We start from the raw sequence: 13,982 nt of genomic DNA, 5'->3' as shown, positions 1-13,982 counted from the left end.
ACACTCATTCATAAAAGTCATTATATGGACTACGCAAAGTGGAAATGTGACTTTTAAAAGTCTTCCCATGAACTACATTGAAACAGCTTCAACTGACTGCTTTATTCAAAACGATATACATTTCTCTGTTCATTAGAGTCAACTTCCAGGAGGTTATTAATGTCCAGAATGACTCATTCATCCACTGATGCATAAGTGCATGAATAACTGCATGAAGTCATTTAAAGCAAAGACAAAACATGACAGATGTCTTTTTGCCTTCCATTAATAAACATTTTGTTCTTTGTGCTGCTGCTGGTGACATTAATGAAAGACACTGAAGAATCATGAATTTTACAAGGTGGAGCACTGTGACCCAAATACTGAAAGTTTAGCAAAAGAAATTATCTTTCATCTGTCTATAACTTATTGTACAGCAAAATTTGCCTCCAATTAATTCAATTACCTATAATAATTCTAAAATATTTGTCTCTTTTTCCACTTGCTTTTCTTCTCTCCAGAAGACATTTCCAGAGTCTAGTGTGGCCTTGAGTCTGCACTGACTTACAAACTGTAACGCGAGTAATTCAGAAGGAGTTTGTCTCATAATCAGCATAAGCTCTCAGTCCGCTGCCTGAGGTAGGATCACTTCTGAAACAGACACGATGCAGTTTGATGGTAATTCTAATGGAAAGAGAGCTGATGTTTAACTAAATCCATTCTTACTGTAATGTGCATTTAATGCAGCGCGAAGGCTTGAGAGATATCTGCAAATCTGTCCAGTCATTCAGTGGAATCTGCTGAATCGCTGAGTGTGAGCACATATTGTTAGTTTTCAACGCATGCACTGCTCCTGATTTAATCCACAATGTCAGCTCTCTGCAAATAATGTGTTCCCTGAAAAGTGTGAATAGCATGTGCTGTAAACTTTCATCAAAGCAACAGTGCAAATAAGGTCTTGGGTTTTTTTAATCATGTTTTTGCCTTTTGTGAAATGACTGAAACAGACTGCTCTGGCAAGCTGCATCTCCAATCCCTGTAGCAAGGAAAGTGTTTATCCTCACATATGGAGAAGAAAATTCACTTATTTCACTCAACCAAAAAGTCATTTCCTCTATTGAATGTTCTACCACTCACTGGTGAGGTAATGGGCCTTGACCATGTGCATTTACACACTGCTGTCAACCAAGACTGTCATAGCCCACATGCAGCAAATTCCTCATCTTGCAGAGTGTGAAACAAGATGCTGAGACACTGACATCAGGACATGTGGGGAGGCTCTTTACGCAAAAGGTTACGGATTTCTGCTAAGCAGAGCAAAGTGCAGAAAAAAAGACAACTTTTTTTTTTTTTTCAATTTAATTGAGCCTCTCACATTAACTTCAAAGCGACAGAGGAGTAATTCCCACTCTTTGCTGGTGTTCATTTCCCAAGCTAAAACCTTGTCCTCTTCATTAAAAGCCCATTCCTCCTCATCCCCTTGAGCCTGTCATGTTCAAACAGTGTTCTCAGCTCCTTCCTAGGCTGGATTAATGAAATATTTGATATAAAATGTCAAAATAAGGGAAAAGCAGCGTGGACTAGGGACCCCAGTGATTATCGCTAGGAGAGAGAAAAATATAATGAAGTAGAGTATTTTTTCCCTTCTTTTTCGTTAACTGCAGCCTAAGCTACACTGTGGTGCTTAAAACATTTTTACCAAGAAGAAAATTTGCAGCTTCTGTCAGAATCACAATTAGCAAAAACAGGAAACAAATCTTCACCTGAGGTTGAAATTCCTTGATGCCCTGAGACATTTCTTGCAGAAGACACCAAATGGATACCAAGAAAAAACTCAATGGTGGGTGTCAGCCTCAGATGTTACCTTGAGTAGTACATTGTTGTCCTGTTCCCATCAAAGCAGCCAGGTTAGAATTTCTCTCTCAAGCTTGTTTTGTCATACTTCATACAACTTTTCATGTGCACAGACATGGGCAACACTAAGAATGGCCTCCAGGAGAGAAGACATGGAAAGAGTTCACCAACATCCTGGTATTTTAATTTGATATCACACCCCGCTCTCTCTACAATAGCTGGCTTTTCACTCCGCCTCCAAGTTGCTAGAAACTCTTCTGCCTACAGAACTTGTCAGAGCACCCACTGTAAGAACTAGTTCTTTTCAAGCATACCCCAACCTTAATGTTCAATGCTTCAACAGATACTTGCTCTCACAATCCTTACATATAATCATCATGTTAGAATACTGACCATGACTGTTCTTCCATGTTAACAAACTGACACTGGTGTGAACAAATCTGCTGCATTCAGAATAAGTGTTGGACGAGGATTTTTTTTGTAAGAGTAAATGCCCAAAACCCGTTTGGTCACTGCTCAAAGTGGTAATTCTGGCATGTTCTGAATTGGCTGGCAGGCTGATAGAGATAGCAGACTTTGCATCATTCACTACTATTCACGATGTAGATAAAACTGTGGAATAGTCTTTTAATTCTCAACATTGCAAATCTGTTTTAGAAAGCATGGATGAGACCAACCTTCCTCTCTAACGTATCTAATTACATGTTCCCCTTTCAGTGGCTGCCTGTACGTACGATAGCCTTTTCAAGCTGAAAGGCCTGTATTGGACGCTCATTATTCAGTGCAATGACATGTGCTGGTATGGTATTTTAGTCAAGCTCTTCAGCAAGTGTCTAGCATTATAGAGAGGGAGGTTAATTAGGTGAAGGTGCTCCTAATTGACTGGCTGGACCACTCGTGACTCTCTCACTTGAGTATCAACACTCCACGAGTGGGTTCAAGAATCTCTGTGAGGCAATGAAATAATTAGCCATAATTCACTCAGTTCAGGTATAGACACAGTCTATAGCCTTGTGTCTAGAACTTGTAGTACTATTTCAATGAAAAACGTCAATGTTATTCATATCTAGTCGCAGTCAGCGAATGGCAGTGACTCATGAGTGGTGTGAAGAGCAAGCACAGAACAACATGAAAATAGTTCAATTTCCTACAAAACATCCTGGGCTTGGTTGACGTTTAAAAGGTCACAATTATGGTTTGCTTTATTATTTCTGTAACAGTCATTGCTGATGTACAAAAGGCACTCAACCTGACACACATGGACATGTGGCACACGGCTAAACGCATACCCTTTTTGTCAGAACGAATGACTGAAATTGTTCAAGGCTCTCAGCGATTTGCTTGAAACCTGACCGTTAATTGCCTACACCTGAACAAAAACTCCACCTCAAAGGATTACAGGAACACAAATTTCAAGTGGAAAAAGTGCAGTATCAAATATGCATTCACATGACTGAACTGTTACTCAAAATGACAGCAGTAAGCTTGTGCTCTGGGGTCTGCTCATTGTAGAGCGACTAATGGAGGATGTGTGTTACAAATGAGGCTCTGCATTGGTTTTGATCAAGTCAAGCTCTACTTCATCTGACCTGATTATCAGCAGACATCAACACAATGATGTCCCCTTCTTCTGATGAATGGGTTTACTTTTTTAGGCCACATCAGTCACAAGTATGCTTTGATTAATATTCAATCTAAGACTTTGCTTCACAACTGTGAGAAGGCGTTGTTGACAAAATGCCACAGAAGAAAAGTTTTGAAAAGGACAGATAAAGTTAAAGCTCTCCAGAAAGCAATGTGACAGAAGCATTATGCCAAAGCCAAAATAAAAAAGCAAAGCAAAACTGCTCCTGAATCAATATTCTATATCACAAGGACCCTACGGGGTGACAGTGAATGGGCCTCCAAATGGGCTCTGTCAAATGGAATGAGGAGGCTTTATTTATTCTCACCTGAAAGCAAATTTAAGGCACTTGCAAAGCAACACCAGACTTCAGGCTCATGCTTCATCTTTTTCATGCATTAAATCTTGATCTGGAACATATAGAATTTTTGCTCTTGTTGAAGGACACTGGCTGCTGTGATGAACCGGTTTCTTCTACCTGTCTCACCTCTACACCTGCAGCTAAATTGCCAGGTAATACCCATGTGGACAAAGGTGTGCCATTCAGTGTCTTGGAAGCCAAGATACAGCTCACGTGGCTAAAAAGATGAGGCACAATTTTCACAATATAATGCACAAGGGGTTTAGTTTTGTTTATTTTTGTGTACCTTCAATCAAAGTGCTAAAAAACGTGTGATGTTTCACTCCTAATGTTTAATGAGGATAAACTTAAAAAAGCTTGTGCTCAGAAGTCCTTCTCTGCATGCAGCTAACAGCTGGATATTGTTTTCATGCTGAGACATAGACTGAGCCCCTCCAGCTATATGATCTTTTGAGACCATCTTCTTCTCTCCAGAAAAAACAACATCACTGGTCGCTTCTTCAAACAGCTTAAAACAATATTTATATTCCACGCCAAAGCACTGAAGAGTAAGTTTTCTTTTTGCCAAGAATGGTCTGACAGCCTGCGCTCACATCTAATAGGTTTTGACCAAGTACATGTACAAAACTGCTGTATGAATATTCACTCTCTGTTCTCCAGTCGGGTGCCATTAAACCACAGTAGAAGAAGAGGGTGCAGCAACATGACACAATTAAAAGAGGACCCGTCAAAACTCAAAGGGTGGAAAACACTGTGAAAAACATGAGGGAATTATGGCATTTATGTTTGTTTCATGCACTCATTTGAGGAACACAGATCAAGTGTGTTTGTCTCAAGAGTTTGGCTTTATGGTTGCCGCCATCTTGCTCTTTTAGAGGCAAACGTGGTCATATTTGGACGAGATGGTGCTTGCTTACGCCACATGCTTCATGCACGTCATGCTTATTCAAGTCCGTCAATGCAGAACTCACTCGTTATGTGACGTTAGTGGATATGATGAAAAACTGGATGGGTCCTTCTGACATTACACTTGGTTCACTCCAAAAGATATGACATACTACGTGGACATGCATCCTTGGACGCCTCCTTCTAAACATTGGAAACTTTAGCTTTATTAGTTACCATGTCTATGCTGAGGATCCGCAACTTCTCATTTCACTATCCTCTGATCACATGAATCCCATAAACCTCCTTCTGAAATTCATACTCCTAAAGACTGGAACAGCATGTCCTGCTGATTGTAGACTTAAACCAACAATGTGCTCTCTTAAAAGCAATCTACAGACCCTGCTAGTATTCTTTATATAAACCATAAAGCCACCACAAGGCCAGAAATTACTCCGTCAGCTACTTTTTACCTTAAATGGAGATTTATGGCTACAAATGTGATTATTTTCAGCTAACTGCACTTGCACATCATGTGGTGAGAATAATATGCCACAGCTTTAGGTTATCTATGACTTAAAGCATAATCAGTGAAATGTCACCCTGGAATCACACATCGTTCTCCCACAACCTGCGATTGCCTCAGAGCTCCATGGCATTGTGTGCATCTCACTATTTTTAGGCTTCAAATAGATATTCAAGGAGAGCTGTCTGTGTGTGTGTGTGTGTGTGTGTGTGTGTGTGTGTGTGTGTGTGTGTGTGTGTCCGTCTGTTTGAGTGTGTGTTCAAGAGAAAGAGAGTGAGACAGCTTGAGAATTGGAGATGTTTTATTGGTAGGGTGGGGGGGTGGATCGTAAATTCTTAAGCCTTCATCCCTCTGAGACTAAAATGCTTCACAGGCCTCAGCAGGTTGCCTTGTGTTTTGATGTTGCTTTTAATTTGTCTGATTGCCAGGAGCATAACCTATATGTCTGGAATTCAGAATTCAGAATGCAAAAACTGATAGATTACAGTTCAAGCATCATTATGCTGAGGGTGCTTCTCCTGGCAAGCCTGTTGAGTGCACAGCTCCAGCGTCGGTGCAGGGCTTGTCAGCTTGTGAATTCACTGAGTGCATCCTTGAGTCCATAAGAATCTAAACTGAATGACCAGTGCAAAATAACAGCACCACGTGTAGCAGTGTTGTCTGCCAGTGTCTTTTTTTTGTACATGTTGCAGTTGGTGGTGCCAAAGGTGGACTTCTTTTTGAAAGTCTACATATGGTAGACTCAAAGGTGCTCTAACTGCTATTTTCATAAAAACAATAGGTCAAATGACTGTTTACAACGGGAAAGGGGCTGCCCGTAACGACGAACAGCTCTCAAGAGCTTTATAGTGTCTTTGTTCTGGTTTTACGAGATGTTCTGATTCACTCTAATCAGCCTCATTTTAAGCTGCAACAGGGAGCTCAATGTAAACCACCTGACAGGCACCAAACGTTACAAAAACAAAATTAGCAACTAGCTGGTAAACATAGTGAAGTATTTAGCAGCTCATTAGTTGATGCAGACCAAAACAGAGCAAAAATAGAGTGAAAATTTGACTTGCATTTGTCATCAGGTGGTCAGAAACACGACTCCAAATGAATTCTATTGCTCCATGTCTGCTGGATGTGTAAATAAGCCACTGTAAGGCAGTGCAGTACATCATTTTCATGTTTACAGCTCAGTATACTGTCCACAAGCATCAAATGAAATTATGATGTGCCTCTACAGCTACATTCCCAATATGACAACATGTGTTTGGCCAATCCTGTGAAGCAGACACAGAAGCAAGGTCACAGAGGATCCATGCAATCCTCTTTGATGGTAAAGTTACAAAACATACACCATAACCTGCCGCAACAGCCACATATAAATACTGTTGCTGAAGTGTGAAATTAAAAACATGGCCACAATGTTATCTGTCCACACTTACAAATGGTGCAGCCAACGCTTAGCCAAGCTATTTCATAGTATGGTAATCCACATCCTTCCTCTCTATTTGCTTTTAGGACAGCAGTATTTATTTGGAGCTGGGGCAAATATTAATTTATGTTAATAGAATTTCAATCAGCAAATATATGGACACTTGCCAAACTTCCTCACATATTATAGATGAAAAAAAATCAGCATATCTGCTTTTCTCAGTTTCCCCTCAGAACTTGAGCTGTCAGTGGTTCCTTGAGCAAAAATATTAAATGATGATAAATTCCTTCCAAGGGCTGCTGCTAAAGGGAGATGACTTTTAATGTTAAATTACTGATGCACCGGTTGGATCCTGCTCATTAGATGGACTTTATTTGAGGGGCAAGTAAGCCACAAATAGCTTTCAGCCTCTTTCTAATTATTGATTCAAAGGGCAAAGGCACAAATATCAGCAGCATGATAACTGCACAATTTTAGCTTTTACAGCAGCTGTTATCGGCAAGTTGGCATTGTAGTTTGATTCTGTTGTTTAAAAAGGAAATTCAATACAGAGGAAACCCTGTTACAGCCTTCTTGTTCATGTGATGACAGTTTCATATAGAGGAAAAGGTTACACATTGAAACAAATCCTCGTAATGCGGGTGGGTGACACTGTACTTTGTTGTCAAATGTTTAATTGTAATGTCTTTTCTGTTGTGACTGTATTTGTCAGACAGTTGCCACAGACACAGAAAATTTCCAGGGACAGCTAACTAACTAACACATGGCATTCACTCATGCACATCGGGGAGCTAATCACTGATCATATTTTTGCTATCAAAAAGTAAAATGCATGTGCCTTTTTTTTTATAATACAACATTTGATTGACAGGTTATTTGGTTGTGAAAAGGTTGTGACCTAGGGGTGTAAATGAATATCCTAAATTCAAATGTGTAATCAAATTGTATTAAAATCCCAACATTCAGTTGGGAAAACTAATATTCTATTGTGAAAAAAAAAAAAAAAAAAAGCAGCACTACCGCAGCAGCTGCTCTGAACGCACTGAACTTTGCATTTAGTGTGTTTCATGATGATAAAATTACTGTTTCTGGTGTATTTGGCAAGAATGATATCGTGGCTGTCTCTGGCTAGACAAAAAGGATCTTACTCTTCAAAAAAATCTCCATTGGGATCCTTTCAAGGATGTTGTCAGTCACGTAGAATAATAATGTGAGTCTGTCAGGGGAAAAACAAACACTTTTAGTGGACGTACACTGAGCGTGCGCAAACACATGGAGGGATTACACTGTAACCCATTGCGAGGCTGCTGGCTGCAGTGCTCTCACTAAAAAAACTTCAAAAACTGTTGTTTCCATTCGTCAGTTGGACACAAAAACATTGACTTATTTCTCATTATTTTCACTTTTTAGGGTGCATAAAGCTGCTGACGGCACACTGTGTACTTAAACTTCCGTTCATCAAAACAACGTATTTCATCTTGGCGAGAACGTCTAGGAAGGACGTCCATCTGACGGCCAGGTAACTTCCCGGATGTCACCACAAATTTTCAAGTAAAAAAAGGACTTTCAAGCATCGGTCATTCAATGTCTGAATGTTTGCTGGGTTATCTCCACACAAACCTACTGCCCAGTCAGAAGCAGCTAGTATGGTCTCCATTCAGGGACTTACAAAGAGCATGAAAGCACAGGCGCTGAGGACAAATTGCCCTTCAGCACTCTGTTAGGTTCTCCTGTGGATTATTTGATTGTGCTTACTACTACAATCAAGTCTTTATGTTAGCCAAATCTTAAAAAAGAAAAAGAAAAAAAATGTGATCCAACATATTTGTAATCACATCATTTCATTAACCTGCTCCCAAGTACAAACTGTTCTTATCTGAGATAAAGGGAGCAGCCGGAAAAAGGACAGAGCTAGTCATTGTGTTTGCGAGTGAAAAGAAAACACAGATAAAGCAGAGGGAAAGCACAGAATAGATCCGCAGCGCATCCACATGCATGGTGATTCTTATTCATATCAAGTTCCCTTTCCATTAATTTTGAGACCAGTGGTGTTGCCACACGGAGATAACTTATATGAAATCATCTCCTCCCTTCATGCTTCAGTGGGGGGCTGGACACAGATTTCTGCTACAGCTGCTGGCCATGACGGTTAGTCAAGCTGTACTAAGACCTAATGCAGCTACAAGCTTTTGGCTATAAATTTATAACACCTGAAGACGGAGCTGATGAAATGTTGTATTCTCAATCTGAAGGTCACAGCAGCCCATTGGGCCTTCCAAAATGGGGGAAGAAAAAAAAAACAAAAAAAAAAAAACGCTTGAACTTTACGAGCTGTTTTGACAGATTTATTTTCATTTTAATATTATTTTAAATTAAAGATATTATAAATCTATAATGTAACGACTATAATCAATTAACTGATGTATATTGTTAAAATGGTTCAGGCAAATCTGTACACATCAATATATCACGGTAAGAGCTACAATGCCATTCAAAAGTCTGGTATCGCCTCTCGATTCGGAGCAGTGAGATGGCTGAGAGCACTACTCCATATTTCTGAATGGTCTTTTATGCTTTCAAAGTCCTCTTTACAAATTCATGTTACTTTGTATGAAGGGTTTGACAAAAAAAGAAGAGTTTTGGACAACAGTTCAACCAGACTGACAACTGAAAGGGCAAAAAGAGACAAAGATACCTTTGAGCAGCAGCTAAATAAGAAATCACCTGCTACACCAGCCACTGATCAATCACTAGTCAAAGCTTGGCATCAAAAACTGTGCATGTTTGAAATGGAACAGGTTCCCGTTTCAGTGTCAAGTGCACAATAATGCCTTTAGCAAGGATTATGACCTGGTAGGTTGCTCCATGAAAGGTACTCTTAAAACTTCAAAAACATAAATAGAGGGTTAGCCTTGTGTTAGCACTGTTGGAAATGGATCACAGAATATCAGCTGAATTCACTATGGACTGACAAATCACTGTTTAAACCTACTCCATCTAACCACTGAGCAGGCTGCAGAGGGCCAAGCGAAAAACAGGTTCCCAAAACAATTAGAGCCCAATTGCGACGTTGTGGCTCAGTAATGAAATAGGGTCACTTATGCTTTTCTGGACTGGAAAACAAATTGAAGGGTATTTGAGGGGGGAAATGGTTGCAACGGTATCCTCTCCTGTCACAAAACACTGTGAGGACACTGACAGAACGGAAGTTTAAATCATTCAACTCTTCTTCTTGTGAGACTAAAATTATTTCAGATGTACGTAAATAAATTTTTGTATGTGAATTTTACTTCTCAAATTCATGTTAAAATAGCCATTATTCAAAGAAAGAAAAGCGTCAATATAACAGGTGAGTCCGAACCACTGAGGGGAAATATACTCTATATAAGCCCTTAACACTGTAACTCTGACTTTCACAGGAAGTGGCAGCACATTTGGAGGGTGCAATACATAAAAAGTGCGAAGAAATAATCAGTGCAGAGAGAGTGCAATCGTACTGCTGCAGCCACTTGTAAACTTTTGCACCTCAGTCTCAACTTCTCACTCTTCAAAAGTTACCCTTATTTGTTCGCCTCCTCAGAAGATCTTCTTTGTTACTCCCTCTTTGCTGCTCTTTTTTTGCTGATCTCCTTTTCTCTCTTTCCAAAAAAAGAAAAAAGAAAAGAAACAAAGAAGGAGAATCGAGCCTTGATCATCTCTACCTGACACAGAGCACAGGCAGCCATTAGCGCTTGCTACGTTTTCGTGCGTGACTCCTCTCTGTTACTTCTTTATTTCCCAAAGCAACAGAGGATCTGTCTCTCTCACCGGCCGTGGACAGAATACTGCAGAGCATTGCAATTTCACGCCCTCGCGACAGATAAATCTTTCTGCTTGGCTGGCCACGAATCTTTGAGGGCTGAGTGGCCACACAGTGTGGCACTGTTGCACCTGACGTTAGAGAGGCTGCACCCTTTGAAACTCGGGATGCACCTGCATTGCTCGGGAAATCCCTTTTTATTTTCATGCCACGGTGGAGGGCCATGGAGGAACGAGTCAGGAGTTAAATATGCACCTAATTACAATTCTACACTGAGAAAGTAAAACAGGGTGAATTCAATTAGCGAACAAAGACAAACTGACCACATTAGTTTGGGCTTGTGGTGAGGTGCGTGTCATGAAACATCATACTTGATGTTTTTGCATCTTTTGGATTTATGTCATCTCCATGCAACTCTCACACAATGTGTACACACATAAAAGCTTACTGCCAGGATACATCTTTAACCTTCAATGAATGAACCTTTACTTTCTGTCCAGACTGGCTTTCAACCCTCTTCCATACCCCTCAATCATCAGATGCTATCCCACTGAGCAGGCCATGACAATGGGCTGCCTATGGAGCAGAACACAGGCAGAATATCAATGGAGTCTGGCTGGCCTGAGCTACGCTACTCTTCATCTCTCATTTCCCGAATGTGAGCTTCTGGAAGCAACTGGCCCAAGCCTAGACTGATGAAGACATTCTATAGCAATGCTTTTTAAATATTCCTTGCACACCTCTCTGGTAGCACCCAACCCTGTAGCTGTTGAGAACTGTAGGACACCTATGCAAAAATAACAAAGAGGAGAAAGATCACATCCATCAAGAACTGGATAAAAAGATCATGTGTTTTTTTTTTCTGTGAGCAGCACTATGCACATACTACGATATCAATATACTTCACCTCGCTGGTTCCTACTGGATGAGTCTGCAGCAACCAAGAACCACACAAATGCAGCCAGAGTAAGATATGTGTCACGTTCAGGAAATGAGTGTGCTCGACAGCCCTGTGAAAACCAAAACTTGGCAAAATGTGGTTGTGGTTTAACTCAAACTTCACTGAACAGAGCAGTGTCCCCCAGAATGCAGAGGCAGACTGTTGCAGAGGGGGTGTCTTTGTTCAATGCAAGACTAAAAAAACTACAATGGCTCTTGTGCTCATATACTTGGCACTCCGCTGCTTTCTTTATCTTGTTTAGACAGACAGAATGCAGTCAAGTCTTTGCATTATGATGCTGTGCAATGAAGTCAGCTCTGTGCTCTTGGTTGTTTGGTCAGAATCACATGCACTCTACTTCATCAACAAGTCTATTTTCAAGTAGTTGCAAAGGCCTTGCTGCATTTTTAGTGAACTACAAATTGTGAATTCTTTATAGCTGATGCAGGGACAGTGTGTGAGCATTGTGAAATGCTTTTTTTTTTTTTTCTTTTTTTTTTTTAACAGAACAGAGCGTGCTCTTCATTGTTTCATTCATTGTATGGATTCCCAAAACAACAGTCTGTCCCATCTGAAGCAACTCCATATTATAGCTCTTATGACAACAAATATGTCTCTTTTGGCTCCTGGCGTCGGGAGACCTAAAAATGATGGCACTGTCCTACACTATCCAAATCACATGTGTTCCTTAAATAGTGGCACTGCGAGAGAAGGCAAATCATTTTCGATGCCCTGATCAGAGTAGGTTCAGGCTTGTTACAGCAGCTTTGGTCATGACCAAACACGTAGTAACGTAGACCAAAACACGAATCGCTGAACTATTGATCGTCTCTGAATTGATGCACATCCTGCGAATTACATTAGCCTTCATGCGTATGGAGCGTTGTTTCCTCAGAGCGCTTGAGTAGGCTGTCATGTCAGGCGTGTGAAACACCGTGCATGGGTCCCTGATCAAACGTGCAACACGAGGAATAAGCCCACACCAACATTACGTCTGTCAAATACATGCAGTTTTCGATTAAATGATGCAAAAGGATCCCGATGGCACCTGCGCGTAACAGGATCCACGAAGAATGTGATGTTCCGCACATCCTCACTGCTACGTGTTCTTAGTGGATTTAGCTGTCAGACACAACTTCATACAACGTAATTAACAGCCCAAAAAAATAATGATAACGATCAGAAATGATTTCCTTACCTCACGGGCACACCCGTTGTATCCCAAGTGCACCAAAGGTCATTGCGCAAATATTCAGAGGACGAGATGTAGGAGTGATGAGAAGTAGGTTAGACGGCACAATACCTAATCCTGTTCTTAGTGTCCTTCAGACGTCGTCAACCCTCTAATCTTCAAAGCGAGATGGGTCGGAGCCTCCCGGGCGCTCAGAGACTCCGTTTATAATCTCACCACTGCCAGTTCTATGCGTGTGGCTCACTTTCTCTTGCGCGGCCGGTCAAAGTTGTCCGTGCTCATCTCACTAATGCAGGCGAGCCCGCACAAAAAATCTGAACGTTTTCCAACGACACAGTGGAAGAGGTCGGCTCGGTCTTCAACGACGGTGCCTGTTTACCATTCCTGACAGGTGGCAAGTCCAACCACCCGCTGAAAAGATTCACACATCATCTAGCGGGATGTGGAGACGGTCGGAGCCATAAAGCGATCCTCCGGGCAGATTAACCCATTAGTTGTGTTGATTCCCCCCAGTTTCACTTTTCTTGCGCTATGGCGCCACCCAAAGTTGTGCTGGAGAGTTTGAGTCGCACAGCAGGGATCCCCGAACGTCTTCATGCCCAGCTCACAGTAACCAGATTTAGGGGAAATGATACGATTTGGATCTGGAGACGCACGTTCAGACATTTCTGTTGCGTCATTTCATTTGGTGAAGGATCTGGCATCCGATTTCGTTCGCATATTGTTATTCTGTTCACAGCATCAAATGAATTAAATATCACTGGAGTGGAACTAATCCAAAGCCCTCTAGAGCCCCACTGAACGTCCTCAATACAGCTGGATAATGTTGTGAACTTATGGGCCAAATGAAAAGAACATATCAGCCCGTGCGTTTCAACTACAGCCTTCTTAATATTGCCTAGAATTAGTCTTGCTGTCGTCAGTTCGCCAGTCACTAATTCCTCCTGTCATTTCCTGTATTGAGTATTTCCCGCCTTTAGTCATCACCTGACTGTCCCACCCACCTGTGCGCGCGCTCCCAATTCCCTAATCAGCTCCGCTGCATGTAGGCTACGCACTTTGACTCACTCCAAGTCCTCAACTACGGATTAGTCTCTTGGCCTGTTAGGACCATTTGCCTGCCTGTTTTGAATTCTGTTTGGGCTCTTAGAGTTCCCAGCTGTAAAGCATTGTTAAATTCAATGGATTTTCATATTCTCTCTGACTGTAATCAGTGTTGACAATAGTTTTGACGTAGCACTACACCTCCAAAATCCCAAATAAGTCTAACTGGATCCCTGTTATTTGACTTTGAACTTGCAATGCTTAACAGTTTGTTCACTGAAGGTCTAACAGAGAGTCAGACCTCTGGGATCTAAGTAACCTCAGAAATATGATAACATAACCTCTCAGTATATTGCTT

At 41.2% G+C, this 13,982-nt stretch overlaps 1 protein-coding gene across 3 annotated transcripts in view; it reads right to left on the bottom strand.

Moving 5' to 3' along the window:
* The window catches only part of LOC143327951 (protocadherin-15-like), a 189,550-nt gene extending 176,472 nt beyond the window's left edge, over positions 1-13,078 (bottom strand). For all 3 annotated transcript variants that reach the window (XR_013077775.1, XR_013077778.1, XM_076742656.1), the window contains exon 1: positions 12,587-13,078. The gene's annotated coding sequence lies outside the window, so the exon portion shown is untranslated. The remainder of the gene's footprint in view (positions 1-12,586) is intronic.
* Between the last annotated feature and the right edge of the window lie 904 nt (positions 13,079-13,982).

This window comes from Chaetodon auriga, chromosome 11, assembly GCF_051107435.1.
Source record: "Chaetodon auriga isolate fChaAug3 chromosome 11, fChaAug3.hap1, whole genome shotgun sequence".
Lineage (NCBI taxonomy): Eukaryota > Metazoa > Chordata > Actinopteri > Chaetodontiformes > Chaetodontidae > Chaetodon > Chaetodon auriga.
Note: the sequence above shows the minus strand (reverse complement) of the source record. Positions and strands in the feature narration are given on the sequence as shown.